Source organism: Passer domesticus, chromosome 1 (assembly GCF_036417665.1).
Source record: "Passer domesticus isolate bPasDom1 chromosome 1, bPasDom1.hap1, whole genome shotgun sequence".
Taxonomy (NCBI): domain Eukaryota; kingdom Metazoa; phylum Chordata; class Aves; order Passeriformes; family Passeridae; genus Passer; species Passer domesticus.
In genome coordinates, this window is record NC_087474.1 from 43,097,082 (window position 1) to 43,124,626 (window position 27,545).

A 27,545-nucleotide genomic window follows, 5' to 3' on the forward strand; every position below is an offset into this window, starting at 1 on the left:
AGCTTCAGAGATTTACATCTTCATATTTCCTTTTCTAAGCCAATATATATTTGTGCAGAGGCAGTATTTTTTGTGCAGGTAAGATAGGATGCCAATAATGTTATGTTTGTCATTATATAAGATCAAAAATGTGTTCATTTATAATATGCGTTCCAATCTCAAGACCCTGTTAACTTCAATGAATTTCAGGGTCTGGTTTGAGGGACAGTGTTTTAATGAAGACATAAATCACCAGTCATAAGCACCTCTTTCTAGTTTCATATGTAAAATCAGTAGCTGTATTAAAGGTTCACTGATATTCATAGTGCTTTTGGTCACTATGGAAGAAGTATTTTTCTGACAGGTCTGGGACTTTGTAATTTATAATAAACTGTGACAATAATGGACTCAGAACTGTATGTGTCTGAGGGAGAGGTACCTCATAGTCTACTGAATTTGACACATATTTCAGTGTTTTTAAATAGTAATTTGTTTTTATTCCATTTTCTAATCTATTTGTCCATTGGTCAACATAAGAGAACTTCAGCCTGTGTACATGCAATAAGCACATATCCTACCCTGTGCTTCACTCATCAGGTTCTGTAGATTGTTAAGGTAAAGCCTCTAGGGCAAGTTTGGATATGAACTGAATCAATCTTGTGCTTTCTTCCCCTTCTCCTACCCCATTTTCATTTGCAGAGGAACCTTGGTACTGCTGGTTGTCATAGGAATGTGGTAGGATTGTTGAACAGGAAAAGGGGAGATGCATAGCTCTGCCCATAATACATTCAGGCTGCTACCTCCAGGAGCTGCAACAGCAAGGGGCACAGCTTGGAGAGTCGCCAGTGACTTTGAAGTTGCAATAATGTTTTGGTGAGGGCAGGAGAATTTCAGTATTCCTGTTTTGAGCCCAAAGCCTTTACAACTCCCAGCAAGGGCTGGGAACATGTTTAAGTGCTCTACAAACCTAGAGGTGATAGATATGTGTGAGTGAAGTGTATACCCTGCTGCTCCTTGGTCTCGAGAAGACATCGCTGTAATGCATTTCACAAAAATGTTGCAGAACTTCTCAAATATTTCATAAGGAGACACTAAAGTTACCAAACTATATCTCCTACAGCCTTCACAGAAGAGGCAGAAGCTAAACTGTTTTATGGATGGCTAGTCTTCACCCCAAAACTGTGCTTAGTGGCACAGTTTGGAGATGAGGTAAAGGAGAGACCTTGGAAATGTACGTCTGACTGCTATGCTTCTATAGTGTTCATGTCAGCAGCCTTCTAGCTATTTACTCAGCTTTGAATGGAATTATATTTGTGATGGCTCCTTTCTAAAGCCAGTTTTTGTGATGGAGGGGATTAATGGGTCTCTTTTTTAAAGAATCTTTGCTTAGTTCTAAGTCAGTGTGCTAAAAGCATCCTTAGGCTGTTTTTAATGTATTTTGGGATTGCAATACTCTAAAACATTGCTGGCAGTGATGGAGCACCTGCAGTTTTCATTCTTTTAATTTTATTTCCTAGCATTTGAACATGAATTAATCAGACTGTGGGGAGACTGCTGCAAGGTTTAGGTAGAGTTGTGGCTGCCCAAGCTGCTTCCCTCAAAAAAAAAAAAAGAATATTTGTCTATTTCTCTGTGACCGTGTCTATGCTGGCAGTCACTGCATCAAATACTTAGCCTGAACAAGAGAATGGAAGGTCCAGCTGTAGAGAAGATCCAGAATATTTGAAGAAGGAAAAAAAATAGTCCTGAACTTCTCTAAAGGTCGTTGTTAAAATTAAGATTAAAATCATTAACCTGCTTTGGTAAAGAGGAGGCTCAGCAAGTACAGGTCAGTCAACAAGGCAGCACTATGATGCATAATGGGAGTGTGGATGCATTGGAAATTAGGATTGTGGGTGCATTGGAGGATTAGTTCTTAGTATTGTTTAAGAAATACCTCACAAAAGTGAATAAGAATGCAAGAGCCTGAAACATGCTGCCTTTACTCCACAACAACAAGAAATACGTCACCAGAGGGAAACCCTGGGATCTCTGCTGCTCTGAGTACCACCTTCAGGTTTCTTTCTAAATTTTCATCTTTTTGTATATGAGCTTCAAATTGCTTCATAAGGAACAAATAAAAGTAGTTTATTATTAATGCTTCTATCAATCTAAAGATCATACTCTACATTTCCAGCAGTGTCAGACCAGTGGAATTTCTTTAATTCACTGAACCAGATTCTTAGTGGACAGAAAGAAGGCCATGATTAGCTTGGTTTAAGTCATTATTGCTCCATGGAAATAAATCACAAGGCAAGTATGAGAGTTTTGTCTGGCTTTCTTGTGTCCTTTTGCTAGAGTTCATGTTACCTAGCACACTGTTTATTCTTCAGGAGTTGGTCAGGTAATGCTCATCTTTTAGGCACAGCTTTACTGCAATTAATAAAACACTGATACTGTATTTCAAACCCATAGATTTAGTAGAACATTTTTTTTGCAAAACCTAAATCTAGTAGGTATTCATTAAAGCATATTTTTAAAGATCTTCCTACATTTTCCACATTAGTGTAGTCTCAGATAAATATATATGTAAGGTCTGTGCAAGCCCTTTTTACATGCAGGTATTCACAAAAATGCTGTAAATGAAACCCATCAAGCATCTCTTAATTTATTTTCTGGTTCTTGTAACTTCTTTCTTTTGCTAGTACAGCATTTAAGCATTGTCAGAACACAGCTTCAGATTCTCATCATGATTGCTCTGATAATTTAATTTTGAAAAATTTAATTCAACAGATCATCTTTGGATTTATACTGAAGTTAAATGTGATCTGGTTCTCTTGGCATCTCTTCCAATGAGAAAGCAAATCTATTGAACTATGTTAATATTTTCATATCCCTTCTTTGCTGCAGTTGCTGTAAGGTTTGCCTATTTATGACAGTCCTAGATAGTATTCAGCCATCTAGGTTGGTTGATTGTCATGTGAGGGACCAATAGTGGACATCTGGCTGAGGTAGGCTGCTCTGTAAGAAGATGATCCCTTGAAGTGTACCCATTTTGCAGCTATGCACAGCGCAAAGGGGAAAAGAGTGACAGATGGATGCCTCTGGTTAACCTCGCTGTAGGTGCAGGAGGAGCAGATGGCAGGCAGGGTAATGTCCAGACATATGATTTTAGGTACCTTTGACCCTCAGCATAGCTGTGTACATTAGCAAGTAACACTGGAGTCTTCTGAGTCACTTTTATGTGGTGCAATGTGCTCCTCTGGTACTTCAGACACAGTTACAAACAGGTAAACAAGAATAATGCTGTCCGTTATTTTTTCTTCTGAGTGTCTTGTGGTGTCTTGCATGGATAAACTGAAGAACTCATTAGTGAGATCCACAAATTAATCATCCGTAACTGCTTCTGTGCTCTGTGTGCTATAAATACATGTTGTAGGTAGAAATAGGTACTGTGAGCATGTGCATAATTAGCTTCTCTGTCTGTTTTGCAGGTGAGAAGCCAAATCTATTCAGGGGTACTATACTGGTTATTAATTGAGATTACTTACTATGTAAATTATGTGAAGACCATCAGCAAGTCAGTGGTAGAACAGAGCTGGAGTGCTGTCTTTTCTGTGTAAATGCTGGTTGTGGTAGATTTTTGGTGAACATGGCCCAGATTCTGAAGTTTTCCTCAAAACATTTGCTTTTCCTAGACTGGTCTTAGTTCAGAGGGTGACTTGATCAAAGCAGGAGAGTGATGATTTGACCTGAGATTGCTTTTATTTCTCTGAGTGATGGCATAATAGTTCTCCATCTTTCTTGGATGAAGTAATGCTTGTTCATGAACAGACATTAATCTCTACTGAGAACATTTCATATAATGGGAAAATGGAAAGAAAATGAATCCAGGCTTTTATGCAGTACTTGGCTTTCTTCTTCTGTAGCAAAAAGAGCTAAGTGGTTTATAGGAAGGGTCCCAATTCTTCCTTTTTCGGCCCCAGCCAGCAAGCAGCTAAAAGTTAGATACAGCAAAGTGACTGCACAGCCAGGGTGTAAGGACCAGGCTAATCTCTGATGTGACAGAGCCCACTGACCACTGAGGAGCTCTTCAGTCACCACAGCAGTGGTCTTGCCCACAGTAATGGAATCATATAAGTAAACCTTAATTTTGGGAAGCTTCTTCCTCTCACCTATGAACAGATCCATCAATCTCTCTCTTACACCTTTCAGGAGCTACTGGAAATCAGTATGTAGAGATAAATGAGGCTATTTAAGGTGAGGATGGTGAAGTTACTGCTAGCAGCAGACTTTCTCTCAAATACAGCCATTATCAGAGTTGTGCTCCTCAAATGTCAGGGACAAAGGCACAAAAGTTGAGGAAAATTTTCTGCAGCTTATTATTTCTGATTATAATAATCGTCTTTTTGTGTTCAAGAGGGAGAAGGGCTCATTTTTCAAACCCTGTGAATATATGAGCGATACCATCCTGGATCCTAATGCATTTGAAATCTGAACTGAGAGAAGATGAGCAAAAGCATTATTTTAGCATTGGAAGACTGAAACAACATAGGAACTGGCTTCTTCAAGATTGGAGGGAGATTTGCTGGTTCTAAACTCTACCCTCAAGCCCACTTGGTGCTTTAGTGCACGTTCTTCACTCAGTTTGTCTACCAGTCTAGCTCACTGAATTAGGGGGAAAATTGATCCTGTGTTAATTTCTCTTCTTTCTGGTCTTCAGTACTGCAGAAATTAAAAATAAGCAGCAAAGAGTAAATAACATGATTTTTATTTTGCTCAGAAGTGTATAGTAATTGTAAATCCTGCAGATAGTTGCTGTGTGATAAGCACTCTGCTCACGTAGGGAGCTTATGTTCAGGAGAGGCAGAAGTCCCCTATTTCCCCATAATCACTGTGTTTTGTGAGGGAGAAAAGCAACACGTGGGTTGTATGTATAAAGGGAGTCTTTATCCCCAAGACGGATAAACTACAGTGAAATGGTAGTGCTATGGAGCACATGGTAGGACATAATTTCTTGCCACAAGGCAATGAAATAGGTGTATTTCTTTCCCTTTTTATTGTATATTGAAACCTTTGTCCCTTCTCTTTGCTTGGCATCTTTGTTAGAAGCTGACCAAGAATGGTCTCATTGCATCTCATATCATGTCATAGTACTCAATGGGTAGACTGAGCACACACTGAAATGTTTGTGTTCACCTATTCCTTACTCACTTTCCCTGGGAGAGGTGAGATTGCACATTCTATTAAGATCACAGACTCAAATATTCTTTATTTATGTTGGGTGGTTTCAGCTATGTTGGGTTTTCTTACTGTCTCATGTACTTTTTTTTTTTTTGACAGTTTCCTTATTTGTCATGTATTTTTGTATTCTTTGTGCAGCTTCTCTTGGTCTCTCACATTTACCCAGCTTGCTGATCATGGCCAGTGGCATTACCCTGCTGAGTAATGCCCAGCTAGGAGCCGTGTCTTGTCTCAAACATGGCATAGCAGGGCTGAGATCTTGCTCTGAATAACTGGCTCCACTGCCACCTTCTGTGTTTAAATCTCCCATTTCACCTTGAAAGACTTGCTCCATCTTTTGCCTTGTTTCCCCATCCCTGCACCCTGCCTAGCCCATGTCCTGTGCAGAGACTGGGACGCACAAACATGGCAGGACTTGTGGCCATAAGTAATGTGGTGATTTAATGTCCTCTTGTGGGTTTTCTTTTTAAATTGAAGCCAACTGCCTTCAGCAGCAGTCACAGATGAAAAGGTCTTTAAGTGCTGCTGAGCTTTAGCAGGAAAGGAACCACTTATTCTGTGTAAGCTGAGTGTGCCTTGGAGGCTTCTCAGAAAGAACATTTGAAGAAAACAAGAGCTGGTTTGAAGTCCAGTCAGACCATCCTCTACAAAACAGACTCAGCCCTGCCCTGTTTTTCTTGTTCATATCGGTTTGCAAATTGCAGTTAAACAAGCTTTCACACTGACCCTTTGGAATCACCTTATAAGCCATAGACTTTTGGTTTTTTCTTCCATGTGTGCATAGAGTTAGTGGCATGATTGAGACTTTGCATGTATGCAGAGAGAGATTTAGGGAAACAGGAGCTGGCTTATCAGCTCAGGAGGGGTGTCCTGCTCTGGCTGTGGCTTCTGGGGGCATGCTTAGCATGGTGAATATGTGAGTGTAAAGTGTTTGTCTGGGGATGAGCATGTACTGTACCTGTGAGAGAAGGGATGCTGCTCCTTACCTTGTGCTTATAAAGCCTCCGGTGCCATGTGCCAAGCCCAGTCATACTCATACACTTGATACTCTGCTATTAAAAGCTGATTTTATAAAACTGCTTGTTTAGCACAAAATCACAGACACTGGAAACAGAAAAAAAAATAGTTTATTTATACAGTTTATTTTTACACCCTCCCAATTATCTCCAGATGTTCCCACTTCATACTTTCCAGCCTTGATACAGTTCTCTCTTAAGTCACACCTTTTGAATAGAAATTATCAAGGAATAACAATTAAGGTCTATTTTTATTTCTCCCAATACCTCATGACTACACAGGACATGAAACCTAATTTGTATGACACAGAGCTAGAATTATGTGGTAAAGGCCACAAAATTTTTCCTTGTCTCCTTTTTTTGTCTGTCTACCTTTGGTTTTGGTTGAGCTTGATTTATTTCCCGTTAATCCACATGTTCCACTCTTGGTGCATTGTTCTTGTTTGGATGTAAAATGCAATGGACAAATATTTCTGTGCATTGCAGAAATTGTCCTGGGAAATTTAAAGGTTCCAGTAAATAGACTACATATTTTGGAGCTTTGGCTCTGTCTGGCAGTCTCTCCTGACACTGATCAGAAACCTGATTAGGAGTGAATCTCCCCTTTTATTCTTTCTTAACACAAAGCTGGAGGTGGCTTGGAAAGTATGCTTGAGGAACCTTTCACAATAACAAATCACTATATTGCTTAATATATAATCATAATTACTGCTGCCTACTGCCAGGTAAAAAGAACATTGCACTTCTTCGTGCTGATGAGACCATGAACGTGGTAGAATGAAGATATTTAATTTGTCAGCATTAGTATTCAGAGTGAACAGAGCTTTATAATAAGTCATAAGGTACCACTTCCAGATCTGGAACTGCTACTTATGCATTGTACTGGTTGATATTGGGGGGGTGTTTGTTTACATGTTTTAAATTTTCTGTACTTGAAGCAGTAGCAATTTTAAATCAAATCTCAGAAGAGTATGAATCTATGGTTTGAACTTTAAAAATGAGACTTTTCTATGGCTCTTTCCATTCTTTCATAGCCTTATATTCAGAGGAATTTGATTATTTTATCTCCTTGCACTCTTTATGATCAGACTGTGAAATCCCACTAATGGATTCAGTGCTGTCTAATGTGCTGTGTGTACCTGCCAAAATGACCACGGTGCCCCTTTACAGGCCAAACAAGAGCAGAGTCCCTGGCACCACGTGTTGGCTCTACAATGAGAAATAGGTGGTCTGTATGCCCATCCAAATACCCTCACCTTCCATCTTGCTAGATGTTTCAAGGAAATAATCTTGGAATTTGGCAAGGGAACGGGGGATCATACATGGCCAAATTCCCCTGCACAGATAGCAAAGCAATTACGGCCAATTTAAGACGACAGTCATCCAAGCTGTTCTGTGTGGAGCCAAACTGAAGTATGCCCAAAGCAGATTGCAGGATGTGAGCCTAAATTCTTAGAACTTTTCTTTTATATTTAATTATTATTTACTATTTATTTTGTAGCAGTTCTCCCCTCCTTCATCAAGCAGAGCACTTCCATAAAAATCAGCCAGTTGATTTCTGTAAACGTGTCAGAATCAAGCTTTCCTTATGAGTCATAAAAAATACATTTATGGGAGGTTTCTTTTCCACAATGTAGTGCCAGCTCTTCTTTCCACCAGGAGAGGCTGTCTGTTCCATGGCAACTGGAATAGAAATATGATTTTTCAGTTGAAATATCCTAAAGAGGCTCATAACAATGAGGCCCACCTAAGACGGATGGCAGGGAATTGGTGATTTTGAATAAAGTGCTCTGGCCATTTTAGACAGAGATATTTTCTGAAACAGTCGGGCAGAAAGTCTCTGAAAGCACAAACACTATCAGGCAAAGAATTAACTTCTTCTTTATAGCTGCTGAATTGAATTATCACTGGAAGGGAAAAAAGCTCCTTAATGTTTTACCCAGATATTGATTCTCTGTTGTTGTCAAACCCCAGCTGTTCTGTGGAAAGAAATCGTGGGGTCAAAATATAACCCTTGTTCCACACCATGGAGGATCAATACCTGCAGTATAATTCAGGTAGTTGTAATTACAAGGTCTTGACAGCTTTGCCTGTAGGTTAAATGACAGTCAATATCAAGTTGGTAGATTTCTTTTTCCTGAAAGCCCCTAAACATGTGGGTTTTGCTTCTTTTCTAACAAGAAGGAGTCTTTGAGTCATGGCACTTCTAAATTGTGTGCTCTGCAGACTGGCGTGTCTACTGAGCATGAGTGTGTAGGATAAACCCTGGCTTATTTACCCCAAGGAATCCCATTACTTTGCTTTCCATGCAGCCTGCAAATCATCCTATTTTATAACGTTAAGATTTTTTGGGTCATGGTGGACATGGGGAAAGGTATTTCCAATGACCAGGACCAGCTTCCCTTTCATATGAAGGACAAGGCTGAGGTTTCCAAAGCAGCAGCATGTGGTGGTGGGAGGGGTGGCAGCTCTGGAGTCAAATCACCTGCACTCCAGAAGATATGCTGGAGAGCTTTTTGGATGGATCCCTGCTGCTCCTGGATTTCAAGTGCTGTCTTGAAATTCTCATCCACATCTGCTGTCACGGTGGATTAAATTATTTGTGTTCTTACCACACAGCAGGACAAACCATAAGGCTCCTTGTGTACTTGTGTGCATGCAGGCACTCATGCCTACCCAAGACTCATCTTGTCAGCTAGCCACAGGCTTTACAAGAGGCATTCTGCACAGCTCACCACTGCTGCTTAGTGCCTTCCACCTAGGCAGGAAGAGGATGGTGCCCAACACGGCAAGAGCTCAATGGGACCAGTCACCATTGCATTGACAGGACCTGCTTGGCTGCCCCTACCTGTGAAATAATGCAGGCAGTACGTCATTGAAACGATGCAGGTGCAGCTCTGTACATAAAAAAATGATGGCGTGGTGCTAATCAGCATTAAAACAAAAGCAGCACGGTCTGCTGTCCTAAAAAACCCCAGTGCTGGAGCACTTGGAGCCCAGCTGAGCACAGCCCAGCTCTGCATGCTGAGTCCCAAAAGCCCAGAAATCACATGGGTAAGGGCTGTGGTACTGTTTGTGCACCAGTTTGATATTTTTGGGTGCTGCTGAGCGGTCCAACTTACATAGCATCAAGGAGGGGGAAAAACCCAGCTGAGTTACATCAGTTTATGAATGTTGAATGCTTTTCCTAACATTCTGTACAGTCTGAGGCACTGGAAGAGTTTATAGACTGATCTTCTATGTAGTTCCTGGGAGTATGTTCATGTTGAAAATTTTAGATTGCCAGCCTACATTACAAAGAAGAACAAGTAGTTTTTTTTGTCTTGATCTTCCCATCCAGAACCTCTCAAAAAATATAGTATTCACCCAATAGTTGGTAGGCCCTTCCAACAGAGTTTTCTGTGTTTCAGAACAATCCAAAAGCTCAAAAATTGTAGTTGTCTGTCGTGACAGTTCCCCCATCTGGAGGGACTTAAAACACAAGTAGATATGAAGACAAAAAATCCTGAACTTCAAACAAAGATATATTGTTTATTATAACTGCTGATGGAAACTGAAAGAAAATCCTTGTCTTGCCCTTTCAAATCATATTTATTCTCCTGCTTTTTATTTAATCTGAAAAAAAAATCTCCTTAGTAGCATCTAGAAATCACACTGAAGTGACAGAGAGGGAAGTATGCCACCTATGAATAACAAATAAACTGGCAGCAGTACCCAAAACCTATGGTTTTTTACAGGTCTGTCATCTTAGAATTCACTAGGCTAAACCATACTTAGCTGGTGAGACCAGATGAGATAATAGACGAGTTACAGACTGTTCCTGCTGTGGACAGCTGGTAAAGTCATTTAATTTTTAGCTGGAGATTTATCTGCAGACTTTCACTTAAACGTCCCTGAATACAGAAGCACAGAAAAGGATTATATCTGTCTGTCTAGAAGTATGTATATAGTTCTTACATATTTTAATGAATGAGAGCTTACTTCTGAGTCAAGATGTAAGTTTTCAAGCTTAAGTTGTTCTAATAAATAAAAATTGCAGTCCACAAAAAAAAATTGAAGACAATGCAACATAACCTCATATTTTTCCATATGGATTTGAAATGAAGCTGTTTAACAAAATGGAGACATCTTTCAGTTTGAAGTTTCTATCATCTCTCTATAATTATGGGATAGACAGGTAATCGATTGGATTTTGATTTTTTACTTACACTGAAAATCCACCCTGATCCTTGTTTTCACTGAAACATTTGATGTTAAAGTATTTTGGATCTCCTTTAGATAGGAATGCCTAGAACAGGATTTAGGACTAATATATGCAACGAACGAGGAAGCAATGTTTACAGGCATCCCCTGGGTCTCAATCAAGGCATTAGCAATGGTTATTGTAATAACAAAGGAAGGTGCATCCCCTCTTGGCAAATTCCTGTTGTTTGCTTATCTCATGTGCAGCTCTCTGGTGTTTTATTTGAAGAACATTTATTGATTGTTCCTCATTAACAATCATGTTGTATTGAATGAAAAGAGTCAAGTCATGTTTGATATACTGCCCTCAAACCCTCAGGCTTAGCACATCCATCCTGGTTCCATTTTTTCCCTGACTGCTTCTATTCATTATTTTTAATGGACACTTTGAAAACTGCATGATTATGAGCTGATTGTGCTAAATTATTTTGTTTATTTCTTTTTTTTTTTTAATGAGGGAACAGGTCTTATGTTGTAGGGACATACCAGCTCATTCAATTTGGCACATCCAACTCCTAGATATGGGCATATCTAATCTGATAATATCTCACTGAGAATGGCAAATGTTGGACCAGAGTACAGGAGGCTCCCTAGAGAACAGCTGCTAGCTTAACTTTGCTTATGACTGACTTTTGTCCTGAAACAAAAGAGCTTATTGTTCCATTTTAAGCTAGCTAGACTAGCAGTGTGCTGTTCTTTTTGTTTTTTTCCTTAGGTAGAGATAGATTTGTTCTTGATGATTCTGATTAAATTCCTTTTTTTCTACAAGAATAACACAGACCAATTTATGTTCTTCTCTCCTGTTCAGAACTATATAGCAAACTAGTTCTATTTCTACAGCTTCTGTTTTCACACACCTCGCTATTCTACAAATCTAGATACTATTGGATTTCCAGACAGAGTAAATGGACACATCAGATTTACCTTTTATCATTATTTGTGTGCAGAACTGTCTCAGCATCCCTTTTGTGCATGTCATCTCTAAGCCTTAAATCTTCATCTCTTCAACTTATCCATAAGGATAATCCTGAACAATTTTAATTATTTTGAACATCATTCATATTTTGCTCCTGCCAGAAAAAGTATTAACAATTTTGGGGCTCAGCATAATACTTTTTGTCTGATTGTATCTATTCTTGAACTGTATGTCTATACTTTTGCTTCATCCTATTTAGCAGAATATTGGCTACATAATTAAAAAAGAGAACAAGGCATGTTGTTACTTGATAATTATATCAACAAACCATAACTCCAAGAAGTGACATTTTAACAATCATCAGCTAATTGAACTTAAACTTATAAATAACTGGGGATGTATAACCTGTGTTTGAAGAATGTAGTCCTGCTCCTTCAGCATAACCATAATTCTGCTTTCTGAGTCACCAGTTCCCAAGCTGCCTGTTTTTCTCTGGGTGGCAGTGCTGTACACATGCATCATGCAGCACTGACACAAACACAGTTTATTAAGCCACTTTCATCTCTGGTGAAATGCTACTGCTGATGCCTGCTGCAAATTCACCAATATCAGCTGAAAAAGTTCTGCTATTGTTGTCATTTTATAGGCCATAATCCTTCAGAGCTCTGGAAAAAGAAAACAGTGCCAGCTACTGGTTGAATTGAAAAAACAGATTATTTTTGGGGTGCCTAATGTGCATTTTGGCATTTTTTTATCTAATCCTCAGTGAAGTCTGTTTTACACCAATAAAATTTAAACATATATTCCCATCTTCTTGGCAGCTAATGCACAGATTTATATCAAAATGCTGCCTGAACAGCAGTCAGGTCCAGCTAGATGCCCTGCAACCCATGCCAAGTCAGTTCTTTGTTCCCAAGCCATTAAACAGATACATCTTGTGGAATGATTATCCTCTCCAAACTAGCTGCAAACTAATTTCATTTTACTCTCTACTCTCAGGTGATTTATTTATTTTTTTATTTTAGTTGGAAGTGCAAAAGGAACAGGTGATACCTGACAATGGACAGGGTAGTGAGATTTTGTCCAAACATCCATGTCTGAGCAGGCATTTTCTTTATGACCTTAGCATGCATTTCAGTGAGCAAATTCAACACCAGCTGCCTTTTCCCTCACTGACAAATAATTATCCTTCTGGGGCTCAGCTTAGCTTTCCAAGAAACTTTCTAGCCTTAAAAATTGTGGGAAAAGCTCAAGAATGTGACCTCAGTGTCACAGGACACCTCATTGTGGACAAGCCTTTTAGGTGGTTGGTCTCTTGCTCCGTTTTGGAATGTTTTGAAGCACTCCCAGTTTGCATGCTTACTTTACTTGCAGCCTCCCAAAAGCCCGTGCAGATGCTTTCCAGCAGACACATACAGGTATGCATTTTGCTCACTAGACTTTACCAGGGAGGTTTCCTGGCTCACTGCTCTCACCAACCAGTCTTTGTCTTTCTCACTTTCACAAGATCTCACCTCTGGGAGTCGCAGCTGTTTCCAGTTTCCATCTCTCTTTGAATTCCCAAGTTACCACAGGCTAAGAGACAGCTCCTGTCACAAAATCCAGACCCCTGAGAATCAGGATCTCATGGCAGACACCATGGTGTGCTGTGCTCATGTTGTGCTCATCTGGAGTTGAGTGCTTCCAGCAGCCATCAAGGTGCCCAGCTTCTCCTGGTGCCCCGAGTCCTAAGCCAAGAGAGCTGAGCTGTGATTCACTGCTCATCACACATTAAGAACCAGATATCAAGGTCCTCCCAAGCCAGTCTGATGTACATTTTGGAAGCCAGTGAGAAAAGTGGTTCTGGAACACCTAAGATGATGTGTGCTGATGTAGCTCTGCTCTAGCACCCTTCAGCTCCTTGTTAGATGTCAGCTAAAATGTACAACTGAGACAACTCAAAAACTGACTCCAGGGTCTGTGTAGTGGGCTTTATCTCTGCTTAAATTTGCAAATAGCCTGAAATACTGGTTTTGAGCAAATAGCCCACCTTACTGAGATATTTGGAAACAAAAAGCACAAAATGAAGCGCTGAAAAAAAATGCAGTACAGTACAAATAAAAGCAGATTGTCTCTTAAAAAAAAACAACAATAATGATGATTATTTTTCCTACTTTGTCCAACAGTCATGTATTTTAAAATCATGTATCTCTGTCCCACAAATGTTGTAATATCTAGGTACTTTGGAAAAGAGTTTGAGGCATGCCACCACTGAATTGTTGCAGTCAAGGCTGTAACATATATGTCTATGGTGAGATGTATGGAGAGGAATTTGAGTGTATGTGGGTATTTGAAAATCAGAGTTTGATTTTGTGGTGGGTTGGAAACCAGGTGCCCCCCCAAAGCTGCTTTGTCACTCTACTCCGCAGCTGGATAGGGGAGAAAAAATACAGCATAAGATTTGTGGGTTGAGATAAGGACAGAGAGAGATCACTCACCAGTCACTGTCACCGGCAAAACAGACCTGACTTGGGAAATGAGTTTAATTTACTAGCAATCAAATCAGAGTAGGAACAGGAACAGACTGCTCCAGCATTAGTCCTGCACAGGGTCACAAATCTTACCAGCAAACCTGCTCCAGTGCAGGTATCCCCTGGCATCACAGCATCCTTCAGCATTTACCTGCTCTGGTGTGGGTCCCTCCATGGGCTGCAGGTGGATCTCTGCTGTACAGTGGAACCTTCACAGGCTGCAGGGCACAGCTGCCTCACTGTCAATGTGTTTGTGGGTCCCAGGACAAGGAAAGACATGAATCTGGCTCCATGTTTCTTAGGAGGCTGGTTTATTATATTATGATATTATATTAAAAAGTGCTATACTAAGCTATAGAGAGAAAGGAATGCATCAGAAGGCGAGGAAAGGAAATCAATAACAAAAACTCATAGCAGACAGAGAGTCTGACATAGCTGGCTGTGATTGGTCATTAAGTAAAAACAACTCACATGAGCCCAATCAAAGATGCACCTGTTGGTAAACCATCTCCAGACCACATTCCAAAACAATCAGATAGTTGATTGTTTACATTTCTTTTCTCAGGCTTCTCAACTTCTCAGGAGAAGAATCCTAGCGAAAGGATTTTTCAGAAAATATGATAGTGACAGCCTCACCATGGTCTTCATCACAGGCCACAGGGGAATCTCTGTTCTGGCACCTGAAGCACGTCCAGCCCTTCCTTCTCTGCTGACCTTTGTGTCTGCAGAGCTGTTTTCACTCACATGCTCTCACTCCTCTCTTCTTTGACTGCAGTTTCTGTTGTGCCTTTTATTCCCACCTTGAATGTGTTCTCCCAGAAGCACTGCCACTGTCACTGATGTGTTCAACCTTGGCCAGCAGTGGGTTTGTCTTGGAGCCAGCTGGCATTGGCTCTGCCAGACACAGGGGAAACCTCCAGCAGCTCCTCACAGAAGCCCCTTCTGTAGACCTCCTGCTACCAAAACCTTGCCATGCAAACCTAAGGCAGACTTACAAGAATATAATCATCTCAGAGGAGCCAAATCCCTTGACAGAATGTTGAGCAATGCTGATGTGCTCAAACATCAAACAAAACAGAGGCTAACTGTCTGGAACCCCAGACTTGATTCTTCAAGACCCTGCTCATATCAGTATTTTGTGGAGGATACCTGTTTGTCATCTCTGCGGAAGGAGGTCCTCTCCTGACCTTTACAGTGAAAAGCTCCCAGGCAGTGATGCACAGTCCCCTGACACTGTTAATCTCAATAGCAAGCTAGAAGTTGTGCTGTGGAGACAGGTAGACCACTCATCACCCAGTGTCACCTTGGCTTCTTTCAAAATTAGAAAACAAAACAAAAAAACAACTCAAGCAGTTCTTCGTAGCAAAACTGACAGGTTTTTTTCTGTTACTTGTGCTGATTGTTATCTATTTGGATTGCCAGAAACTTGGAGTGCTTCTGAATATTGGTCTCTGCTTCACCAGATGTCCACAGCTGCCAGCTGTATGTTCTTCATGTAGACCATGCTGTATCATCAGATAAAATAGCAATATTGCCTCCAAATAACGATCCATTTAGCACTATGTCCTGGTCAGGCCCATATCAAAACATTTTGAAACTTACTGATAGATGGTGAGTTTTTTATATGGGGCTGGTATCAGAGCACTGGAGCCAGCTTTGAGGCTTTTGTCCCTGAGTATTTCCTCCCTAATCCAGGACAGTTTATTCTATGGTCATGTGTAAACCGTAGCACACTGATGGATAAACAGCGTTCCTGCTGTGTCCTGTTTGGGAGCTGTAATTATTACTCAACAAATTACTGGGTACCCTGCTGAGACATTATTTAATGCTACTTCAGGTGCACAGGAACTGATTAATTGAATGCCCCTGTAAGCAGCCATTACTGCTGTTTCAGTAGGATTTTATTGTTTTCCCTCTCCTCCATTGGGTATTTAGAGGATTTTTTCATTGCTTAACTACCCCGTATCACAAGCATTTGGATCCAAGGATAAGGGAGGAGATCTAGCCCTTCCAGGTCTGTCAGGGACTAGGACTCTGCCTCTGTAAGAGTTGCACCACATGAATTAGCAGAGAACGTGGTGGTTGGTTCTTAAGCTGATACGACAGAAGGTTTGTCTCCCCATCTAACACATCCACTGGATTAGCAAAACCATTTAACATGACTCTTGGTCACAAAAGAGAGCATTAATCATGGAACTTTTGCCTCCAAATCCAAATGAGTATGTCTGAGATGGAGCTCACCCCCCGTATGGCCGTCAGGATTGGGCTAATCAAGATGGGTTAATGGAAAGATGGGTTTGGGCTGGGTTTGGGAGTTAATCCACAGCAAAATTCTAAATTAGCTGTCTGGATACAGAGAGAATTATGATCTTTTATAAACCTTTAAACTGTTCACAGATCATGTATTATTCTGCATTTTAAATCAGTCTCATGCAAATCAGCCCTATGGGAGGAAAAAGGGTTAGTTAGATACTGATTTCTAACCTGCAGTTTTGCTTAAATTATGTTTTTCCGGCACTGATTTACAGACATGAAATATAATTCTATAATCAGAACCTCAGATGGACTAAAACTACATGATTACTATGGCTAGGGGAGTGCTGTAAATTCGGACCTGTCTCTGTTTATGCTGCAGTAAAGAACTATTTTGTTCTTTCATTTTCCTTTATTTGGTAGACTTCATCCTGCAGAGAAAGTAGATCTGCAGATAGCAAAGGATAGTTTGCAGTTCCATGAATATATTTCTGTTAAAACACAAGTTCTTACTTTCAAAGTGGTTTTTAGTGTCCGTCTGCCTGACACAAAGACATCCAGTGGTTTTCATCACTGTGTCTGTGAGCCTTGTTACTAATGCCTTGATGATTTCTCAGCTCTAATTTCTCTCCCAGGTAACCAGCATTGTTAGCTGCATAGATACCTTAAGCTCACTGGTTAGATGGGTACCAGCACATGTGCATGATGACTCCTCAGTTTATCTCAGCCACAAGTAAAAATCAGCCACACATACATGGAAAAACTGACCTGATGAACAAGTCCTCTTTCTTCTTCTCCCTTGTACTCCTTAAAGACTCTAATTCATCTCAGTGGAGAAAAAATAATAATCAACACTTAAACAGTGAGTTTTTGCCTGAAACCCTGGGCAGTGGTTTTTAAGCAGCTCACGGCGGTTCAGTCATGTGCAACTCATTTGAACTCAGTGAGTGCTGCATGCCTGAAACTACGCAAAGCAGTTTGAAACTTGTACATAGAGCCGTGTATAAACAGTAAGGATGAAAGCTGTCTGCTTTCAGGTAGCTTTTCATCCCACATCTTCTACATGAAGAGGCACCAATTCTGCTGACATTTTTATGTGGGAAGAGGAAATAACAGTTTTCCTGCTGTCACCTTCCCAGACAATACACAAAGCTGGTAGTTTCTGTGAAAATTCTACATCTTATTCAGTATCTTTTCCTCTGTCTATTTTTCTTTAGTCTACCTATAAAGTCTTCTAACTCTAAGCAAGTAGTGTTGTCAATTTCTTGGGTGCCTGAAGCATAAGTGACTGCATTAATGTGGCCTCAAAGTACTGTATTTAATTTGTGTTCTCTTATTTTGCCCAAGAGAACTATGGATTTCAGCAGCTGAATCTCATTTAGGCTGCCAGTGTAGGCTAGGCTAGGTCAGCATTTTTGCTCAGATTAGAATGATACTTTTGAAGTGAGTCTCCTGCCTGTCCTGTTCGCTGCACTGTGGTTTACATCAGGGAGCTTTAACAGCATGCAGCAGTTTGATCCCCGTGGGTGAAACCAGGCTGAAGTCCTCACCTGGGAGCACACTGTAGTGCCCCAGGTGCTGATGCATGCTAGAGATAATCAGAAGGAACCCCCTGAAACACATCCACAGTGTAGGTGTTGGGTCTTCAACAGCTCCAGCTCCACTCCAGAGCTTTCCACCAGTTTCTCCACACTACTTGCTAACGTGGATGTTGGTGCTTGTTTCTGGAGTCCTCTGCTGCTCTGAGTCACATTGGGTTGAGTGTGCTCTCTGGTCTGAGCAGCATTTCTGGGTGAGCCAGGTCACTCCAAACAAGTCAGTCCCTATCTTCCTGTCTACACCAAACACATTATCATTCCATAGCAAGAGCATTGCTGCTGTGAGATTTATTACATATATGTGCATAAGGTGAAATGAAGATTACCATTTTTTCTTTCAAAGCAGGTTGACAAGATAATGAATGAATGAACGTGCAGCTCTTACTGACACACTGGATGCCTAATTCAAAAGTCAGCCTGCCCATGTTAAAGTCATAATTACCACCAAGTGAGAAAAACATTCATTTAGCCCATGTAACATTTATTTTTAATTGCTTCTTTCTCAGATTTCACATTCTGTAAGATTTGAGTCCCCTGTTGTCAGGTGTCATTGCTTCAGAAGGTTCGGTCAGAAGAACCAAATCACAACATTTTCAATATCCCTCTTGATACAGTACTTCAAATCCCTTTGCCCATGACAGGAAATGCAGTACAACTGACTTGGTAAATGCTTGAAATAATTGAATAAAATCCTCTCTTGAGTACAGAATACAGAGGTTCAAAGCAAATGGTTTCAAATCCCAAGATCAAAATAGAAATGCAACATAATGGGTGTTGAAAGATCAGGGGAAAAAAATTTCTTTCATTGTGATGAAATTCTGGGTTCTTTCAGCTTCCCTTGCAGCAATTCTGATTTTTTCATCATTCTATGTTTTAAACCACAATTGAGATTTAATACTGTGCCAAATGAGATAATTTATCTTCATCTGACTGCATATTTCTACTTAATCTACTTAGCAGATTTCTACTAGCTCTGTCAACCATAAACACAACTCTACCCTTATACAGATTTGTTTCAGTGCTTGTGGCTGTGTGATTACCTCTCCCATCTTTGCTTCTGTAAGCTTTCTTTCATGCATAATGGCTTACAGCTCAGTTGTGACTTGTCAAAAAAAAAAAAAAGAAATGTTTTGTATGCATGTGGTTATGCTGTTGGGAATATAGCATCCCTTCTTAATCAGGAAATGCATTTGGAGTATACAGCAAAACTGCTACCCTGCCACACTTTTCACTGATACTGCATTTAAGTCCCTTGCAACACGGAGTGCCCAGTTCTCAGTTATCTTTTTGTGCTACAAATAAACAAGTGTAGTATTTTGCATACTCTCAAGTTGTGTAAACAGTTGTGAAATTGATTTCTCAGGCAGGTCCTGCATTCCCCAGCCTTGCTCCCACTCAGCATGTGGTTAACCTTGCACCTCTGGAAGTAGTTCCAGCTGGTGTTAATCTTATTCCACATCTCTCATGGGCCCTTCAAACTGTTTATGCTGGTATCTGCACTAGTAAATTACGTGTTCCCAAGAACAGTCCTGACAGCTGATGCCAACTGGTGAGAATCAGTGGGCTGCTGGGGTTTACTGACATCCCTAGACTAGGAAACTCTCCCAGCCTGCACAAGAGGGTGGCTGGGTCCCCACTTCACTTTGCAGCATTTTGGGTGCCCCACTGGAGCAGCCCCAGTACTGTGTCTGAGAAACCTTTTGCTTTTGGATGACATGGACAACTGCAACCCAGAACCAGGGGGTCTTCCCAATTCTTACTTAATTAACTAATGCAGGCATAGCTTTATTCAAGGCTTGTGTGCTGTCTTCCAAAGAAGTTAGGAAGTACAAATCCCTAAGTCAGATTTGCAGTTTAAGCTTCATGTTTTTCTGAGATGGGGAGATTTCGCAGCACTTCTAAAAGAAACATTTAAAATTATTCGTGCTGCCTGGTTGTCATGCAAGTGAAAAAGTGCTAATGGTGTGAAGGGGTTTGAAGTGAGATGAGGTTTTGCATGGCTGTTCTGTAGAGCACTCTAGTACTGAGCAAAATCAGAAACGTTAGACTTGGAGATCAGTATCAGTGCTGCATTGTAGAAAATGGGTGTTGAATTACTCCTTCTAGCTAATTTATAGTCCCAATTTCTGTGATAATGAGCTACGTTATGACCCAGCAAAAATTTCTGTCTTTGTTCCAGAATAAAGGAATGAAGACAAATCAAGATACAACAAACCTCACTGATTTCTGTTAGGGAGCTCTCTTTGCTGTCTTCTAATGCAGTGGTATGATCAGCTTTGATATTGAATTTATGTGTGGTAAGAGAGCTCCATGTTACAATTTATGTCTCTTGGATGGGGAGTTTGCACAGAGATAATGAGAAAAAGGTTGCATTCATTCAGTCTCCTTGAGTAATGGTTTTAGTTGCCAAATCATTCTTATTTTCAGTAGAGAACGGAAAAAAAAGTTTTTAAACATAAATCAGGGTATATGGCAAACAGTTCTCTCTTTCACCTATTTTAACACAGCGCATTTTTTAGAAATAGATTGCACTGATGAAAGAGTACATTGTAAGCCAGCAAGTTCTGACTCTTTTTATTTTTTATTTTATTTTTGCATTATGTATTGTAATAAAGCGCACTCCTGTTTGAAGTTAATATATGTCAACCGATATTTATGTAATCTGGGCAAAAGAATTGCAAGAACAGCAATAGATCATATTCTGTTGCATTGCATTTTGGTCTGCTGAAATAGATGGTAACAGGAGCTGGTAGTGGTTTTTGCCGAATAAAGAAAAAGAAAGCTGATCTGATCAGTTACTGACTGGCTCATCTCTTTTGGATGTTGTCACTTATGTCACCTGTTCTTCATCTTTCCATAATAAACAAGATCAGCTGAGAAAGGTAGAGAATTTTTCTGCAATGAAATAAAAATGAGGAGATCATTAATGCTCTGGTGTTAAACATCCTCTCAATAGGGAGCTTCTGTCTCAGTTCAAGATAATAGACAATGAAGCTCTAAGACAGGAGCAATTTAAATTACATTTTAATCAACTCTCAGGAGGGAAGGGAGCATTATGTGAAATTGTTAATAGAAAAACAGCAATGTTTCTTACTTTATCATTTGTGTGCATTATGCCTGAACAATCCGATGAATTAACAGATTATCTCCTAATTCAGTCAAACAGTTCTGTGATGCTTTAAAAAAAAAATCCCATCCTACCTTCCTGACACTCTTTCAGAACAATAACATCAGATAATCAAAGTCTCTTATCTAATTTCATTGCATTTAAAGTCTGAGGGGTGAAGGCAGCGTGAATGTAAGAGGCAATGCTGTTATCACTGCTGCATTGTGACTTGGAATGGAAATATTTTTAATTCCTTAGACTTTTATGCACCCTGTCAATGTTGCTGGAACAACCTATAATCTGTGTAATAAATGCTAGAGATTTGGCCTGGAGTCCAATGAGTGGGGTGAGTTTTCATATAGCTTGTTCTTCCAGAAGGCAAACTCAATCAGCAAAATGTACCAATTGTAACAATTATTTAGTGTGAGGTGTCACTGACAGAGATGAAATGGCAAGTGTGCTGTGCTAATCCCACTTCCCAGGCTGGAAATGGAAACTGCTGATTAAGAGCAGCAAATCAATTTGTTAACTATAGTTCTAAAAATAAGGTGTGCTGCAAATAGAAAATTAATGGGAAATGGATAATGTTGAATGGATTGATCAATGGAAATGTAAGAGAAGACAAATGATGTGTAACTTTACTTTTCCCTTGGCTAATCAACTTCATGCCCATATGTAACCAATGAAAGAAGAGGGAAAGAGGAGGGAGAGAAGACATTAGTAAAAATTAACCAACGACACTGAACAATGCTCCTCCACAACCCTGAGGAATTACTGCAGGCAAGAGGAAAAATGTTTTACACGAAAAAATCTTTTCTTTCTCAGAGTCTTGGTTTAGCTGAAATAGATCCATTGTGTGCCTTATATTATCCCTGAATCCACCAGTCTGTAAGAAGGGGGTACTGGAAAGGGGCATAAATGGAGGCAGGGGCATTAGTGGAGGGAGAAGGAGTAATGTCTAAGGAACTTGCACTGGGCTAGAAGAAATACTACAGTTCAACTGCTCATTGCCATTACTGGGTTTAACTTGCAATGGTGACCGGGGTCGTGGCTTCACCTCACATGCCATCCCAGTGACTGATTTGGGATTACTTAGGGTAAAATAAAGTGGAGAACCTTTCCTCTTAAGGCTGAGCAATCTTAGTGAAATTTGGAGGAAACAAAGCAAAAGTAGAATTCTGCAGCTCAGAGATGCAGCTGTGCTGCAACCCAGATTAATCTGATTTCCTGCAGTTGTGCTGTGATTGGAATTCCCTCCTTTAAGAGGAAAAACATGGATTCATGACCTCTTCTGGGAGTCGCACAAATCTGTCTGCATGAGGCTCCGCTACTGATCTTGTGCTTTTTGGGAGCACATATCCCTGTGTTACTCTACGTTGTATCTTGATTCCTCCTCAAGGATCACCACTCCTCCAGCCAAGCATGGAATGGTGAACAGAGAATCTAGTTTTGGTGCAAAGGCCTATATTCTAAATAGCTTTCTTTCATAACAATGGGGGTTTTGAACATATTTTTAATCAAAAATATTGATTTAATTCAAAAACATGTACTAATATCTACAAAACTGAAAATACTGAAAACATCCTGATTTTTGAAAAAATAGAGACATCTGGAGGATTTCTGTCTTCAAGAAAACCAAAACTAAATTGATTTTTGTTGTGATGTTTGAAGATCCCTAAAATCTAATTGCTTTTTTATTGTTAAAATTCAAACAAACAAACAAAAGCACTGAAAACCCCACATTCCATGCAGTGACAATTCAAAGTCAACCCCTCAATTCTTTTAGGAATTATTTGCCAACTTCTGATCAGGAGTTCCTGTGATCAGGAAGCCCAGGATTAAATCCAGCAAAGAGCAAGGTCCTGATGATGTGGATGCCAGCACTGTGTTCTGGGCAGTTAGCTGCATTTTGGCAGACCAGAGATTTCAGCAGCCTGCACTGCAAAGCAGGCACGTCCTGGTGAGGGTTTGTTGGCTTTTTGCTGCTGACTGTAATCATCACAGCATAGCTTCATGTTAAAATCAGGAAGCAGGCCCAAACCCAATGCCATCATAGCTTTGCACAGGCTTTCCACAGCCAGGTATATTCCTCAGTGGCTGGAATATTTTGTCAGATCAATGTTTCTCCCCCATGTTTGATCCTTCTGCTTGTGGCAGTAATAAGATTTATGAGACTTGAGGAACAGTAGTTACCTTTTCAAACTTATTTGTGTTTTCTACATGCAAAACTAGTTTGTGATTACCCCATAATTATTTTGGGGTTCTGAGATATGCTCTGAGATGAGCTGTATTTCTATTTAATGAATCAATTTCCTGAACATGGATGAATATAATAAGCACAGTTGCAAGTCTGGAACAGGCCAATGTTGATACCCAGCACAGTGAGACATCTAGCTAAGATCAAATCCAGCTTGAATCTGTGCCATAAGCTATCACAGGGCTTTGCTTGATTACTTTGGGAAAAGAAGAACTGGAAAAGGGAAGGTCTGAGGTGGAGATTCAGGTATGTTTATGAAATGAGTGGATGACCTTATAGATGGCATGAGCAGTTGAACAAACCAGACAGCACTTTAACAAAAAAACTGGATTCTTTTGGAAACTCTCACAAGAAATGGTGCTTTGAGAGAGCATATAAGTCAAATGATGGTACTCCTTATTTGGCTCCACAAGCTGAGCCACCTCAAGATTCCTACACTAGGATGTGACCATACTAATCCAGCATTTGTGGTGCATGAAGTGTCCATGTTGTTGCCAGTGCCTCGATATATGAGGAGCTTTTAATCTGGCATTGCATGTCATCCCAAGAAGAACACTGTGCCTGATCTTCAAAGATGATCTTGTCTCATTGGCTTCCAGTTGTGTTTACTGGCAACCTGCAGCGTGTTGCCATGCAGCTGGTGTGCAAGCTGAGGAGAACATAAACAGCACAGTTGGGAGACAACACATGCTGTTTCAAAAAAAAAAAAAGTCTGAAATGCAGCAGCACATTTTTATGAGAATTCCATATGGAAACAAAGCACAATAGAGAATCAATCTCACAAATTATTATTTTTGTGGAAAACCTTCCCTTTTCCCTGAAGCTTTCTCTTCAGCAATCTTCCACTGTAATTCCTTACCATTGACAAAAGTTTTTGGCAGGCTACAGATACGGGTCTAGCCTGCAGCTGGCCTTTTTGGATGCTGCCATCCTGTAGGAAAGGGGTGCCAGGACCACCTTATCTTTGCTTTGCCATTATGAAGAGTCAGCTCTGGCAGTACAATAGCTCTAAGGCAGCAGCATCCATCAGCTCAGGGCTGTGGCCAGGACACGCAGCCGTGCTCTGCATGCACAGCAATGGATGCTGGAACACAGGCTGCTGCTGTTGCCAGCAATGGCAAGTATGCTGCTGTAAGGCACATCCTTCTAGGCTGTTAAGCTGGCAGGACAGCTTAACCTCCTGGTTGGCTTTCCTTCCTGGATCCCCTGCTCTTCCACCTAGCAGTGGCTTTTTGCACAACATCCAGGTCTCACAGTGCATTTCTGTTTCCTAGGTGTCATGACAATAGCTCCTGAGAGCTGGGGCTAACTCCAGCAGATGCAACCTGCTGACACTGAAAGCACTGCCTGTTTCCTCCCACTAATTGCATGCAAACTACTCAAGCTGCTTTAGTCCCCTGCTTCCCTCTGTCTGCTAAGGACTGCAGATCAGGAGCATGCCAGGAAAGTAGGCAGAGGTCATGTATGGATTTCATCTTTCCAGCGTGTCAGAAAAGAACAGGCAGTCAAAGGCGCCAGTGTGCTTCAAGATCTTTGACTTCAGAGCTGGCTTTTCTCATCACTGCTTGGCCTTTCCTTCACTCTGTCAGTGTCTTCCTACCCTGGACCAAGTGTGCCTTACAGTCATCTTAAGCTGTGCTTTTTGAAGGCAGGATATTGTCAGTGCTCTGTGTCCAGATTGAAAAAATAGCTGCAGAGGGCCAGGCTGAAGTGAGTGCCGCAGCTTTCCCACTGCAGTGGGCTTTGGCTCTGCTTTTGTAAAACAGATGTCAAGGATCAGACACGTGAAAAGGCGAGTGGTTGTAGAAAGTAATTTAGTAAATAAAATAAGTGGATATCACATCCCCAGCTGGAGTTATTGCAGTCCTAAGTGCTTGAAAATCATTAGCCAGGCTCCAAGAAATCCTGAAATTGGCTTAAATAATATGAGATTAGAAAGTTTTGGGGTTCATGTAGTTGGTTTTCAATATTGAAGCATTAAGGGCTTACATGGGTTAGAAACGTATTTTTATTAAAAAGTGAAGCACGGATTTTCACTTAGGCTGCTTCCATGTTTGAAGAAATTCACAAAATGTGGAAGAACTCACTGAAATGGTTTCCTCAGCTTTTGATCTGGGGAGGAGAGCAGCATCAGCTTTCAGTGGGTAGGCACTTGGTTCCTCTAACTCCATAGGTGCCAAGGCAGATGCTCCAGATTTACACTTGAGTGTATGAGACCAGAGACAAAGTAGACTTCAGCTGACAAAAAATGGTACAATAAATTTATGATTAGTCTTTTCTTTGGTTGCCTTCTAATTACCTCAGGTACATCTTGATTTTCTGTGTCAGGCAGCAAAGCACAGGACAAAAAATGTGGACTATTTGTATAATGAACATGACCTTCATATACTCAGGGTCATGTGTTTTACAGTAAAGGTGGTTATTTCTAGCCAGTCCATTTGTATGCTGACATAAAAATCCCATATAAAAATGAGGGTTTTCTTTTGAGATATTCATGTATCTTCAAGAAAGATGAAATCTTTTAATTGATGTAATCTCTTAGTAGCAGCACCAAGGTACATTTTCATAAAAGCAGGCTAAGAATTTTAAAAATTCTGTATCTTTCTTATTGATACAAACTGAACTCATAGCACTTTTAATTAAGTTGTCAATGTGGTGACATGACATTGAGAAGGTAGTTGCACAGTCATTCCTTTTTAATTATGTCTCTTCTTGGTAATTAGGGTAATTCCAGATTTATGAGGATTAAAAGAGCCATATACCTTAAATTTGTTCTTGGAGACTGAAAGTATTGTGTCAGTGTAGTAAAACTAGAGGCAAGGTAATGACAGATGATTCTCCCTTTCTGAAATCATGTCCTTTGTCTTCTGGAACATTTTTATATCTATTGTATGTATAGCTGGAGAGAGAGCACAGGCTGCCCACGGACACAGAGACTGCACTGACATGAAGGAATGATGGAGGAGTGTTTCTGAAGCAAGAAAGGGATGCTGTTTACTGTGGTGAAAGTCTCCTACAGTAAAATATTACCTGCTTTTTAAATGAGAATAATTATTTAGGGCACTTCAATCTGAAGCAGTATAAATGTTGGGGAGTAATTTCTTAGAGGACAGGTAGTAGCAGCCTGTTCAAAATCAGAGTGCTCTGATGTTTCTGACATTGATGCTTGGAAATTGAGGCATCCATATCCCGATAAGGGGTTGGTGGATGTGCCTGTCAAGTTAATTTCCTTTTATTCCCCACATTTTTTCTTCACACACTGCAGTCTCTTTATGTGCAGAGTTTCTGTTCAGCATGTAGACTTGGGCAGGGTAGTGGAGGAGGTCAGGTGGTGGCAATGCCATGTGTTCCTGCCTTCAGCCCCCTGCCAGGGCCTACCACAGGCAGAGTTAGCTCAGTGCCACCATTCCACACATGCCGAGCTCTGTGCTGCCCACCCAGCGTGACTTCCATCATCAGTGCTTCTCCCTGAAACAGCAGTGTGTAAGTAAAGCTGGCGGAAAAGAGGCCTCTAAACAAGGTTAGAGGTCTCTGGGCAGGATGCAAGGGACTGGCCAGTGCCTTGGCTCCGCCTTGTCACAGTCATATTGTCTGGAAAAATCCCTTTGCCCAGGATTTTGCTCCTGGGAAGCTGAGAAGCATCAGAGGAAAAGGAAAACAATAATTATCTGATTTGCTTCTCCTGTGTTTTGCTTCTTTGGAATGTGTTTGGAGATTGTTTACCAACAGGTGGTTGTTTGATCGGTTTCATGTGAACTGCTTTGACTTACTGGCTAATCAAGGTCAAGCTGTGTTGGGACTCTGGAAAGAGTCACGAGTTTCCATTATTGTCTTTTTAGCCTTCTCTAAGTATCCTTTCTGTATTCTGCAGTATAGCTTAGTATAGTATAGTTTAAGTATTCTTTAATATAATATAGTATCATAAAATAATAAATTAGCCTTCAAGAACATGGAGTCAGATTCATCATTCCTTCCTTTGTCTGGGAACCCAACAAATACAATACTGCCTTGCATGGAAGGGGGCACCATGCACTTCAGCCAAGCCCTGATGTCTTCTGCCCTGATGTTTCCTTCCCATATGTCTGGTTTGAATACCAGCCTTTTCATGGGTCAGAATTAAGGTGCAGGGTATTCCTGTACAGACACCATTCCTGTTCCTCGAGTGCTTGTCTCTCCTGCATGGGAGGATAGATCACCAAGCACTCTCTGCAGCATATACTCAATAACTCTTTAACTACTGCCTGCCTTTTCAAGTGTCTTGATTCTTGACAACTGTTTTTACAAAGCCAGACAAAGTCACACCTTATCTATCTGGATGGTGAGGCATTCACAGGCTGAAATACTCAGCTGAGGTAAAACTGCTACTGATCCCAATGCAAATCTTATTTGAGGAATTGAAGGTTTAATTTCTTAACATAATAAACAGCTGCCACAGTGGGTGGCAG

General features: G+C 40.6%; 1 protein-coding gene and 1 long non-coding RNA gene across 16 annotated transcripts in view; one reads left to right on the forward strand and one right to left on the reverse strand.

The window, feature by feature from the left end:
• The window catches only part of TMEM108 (transmembrane protein 108), a 217,185-nt gene that overhangs the window by 145,865 nt on the left and 43,775 nt on the right, over nt 1–27,545 (forward strand). The window lies entirely within an intron of this gene.
• On the reverse strand, nt 6,365–14,285 carry LOC135287870 (uncharacterized). Of its 2 annotated transcripts, none has more exons than XR_010351337.1 (3): nt 14,038–14,285; nt 12,891–13,103; nt 6,365–7,901 (listed from the first exon to the last, which is right to left on the reverse strand). It is a non-coding gene; the product is annotated as an uncharacterized LOC135287870 (long non-coding RNA). The 2 variants fall into 2 exon arrangements; XR_010351339.1 differs by having other exon boundaries at nt 6,365–12,041.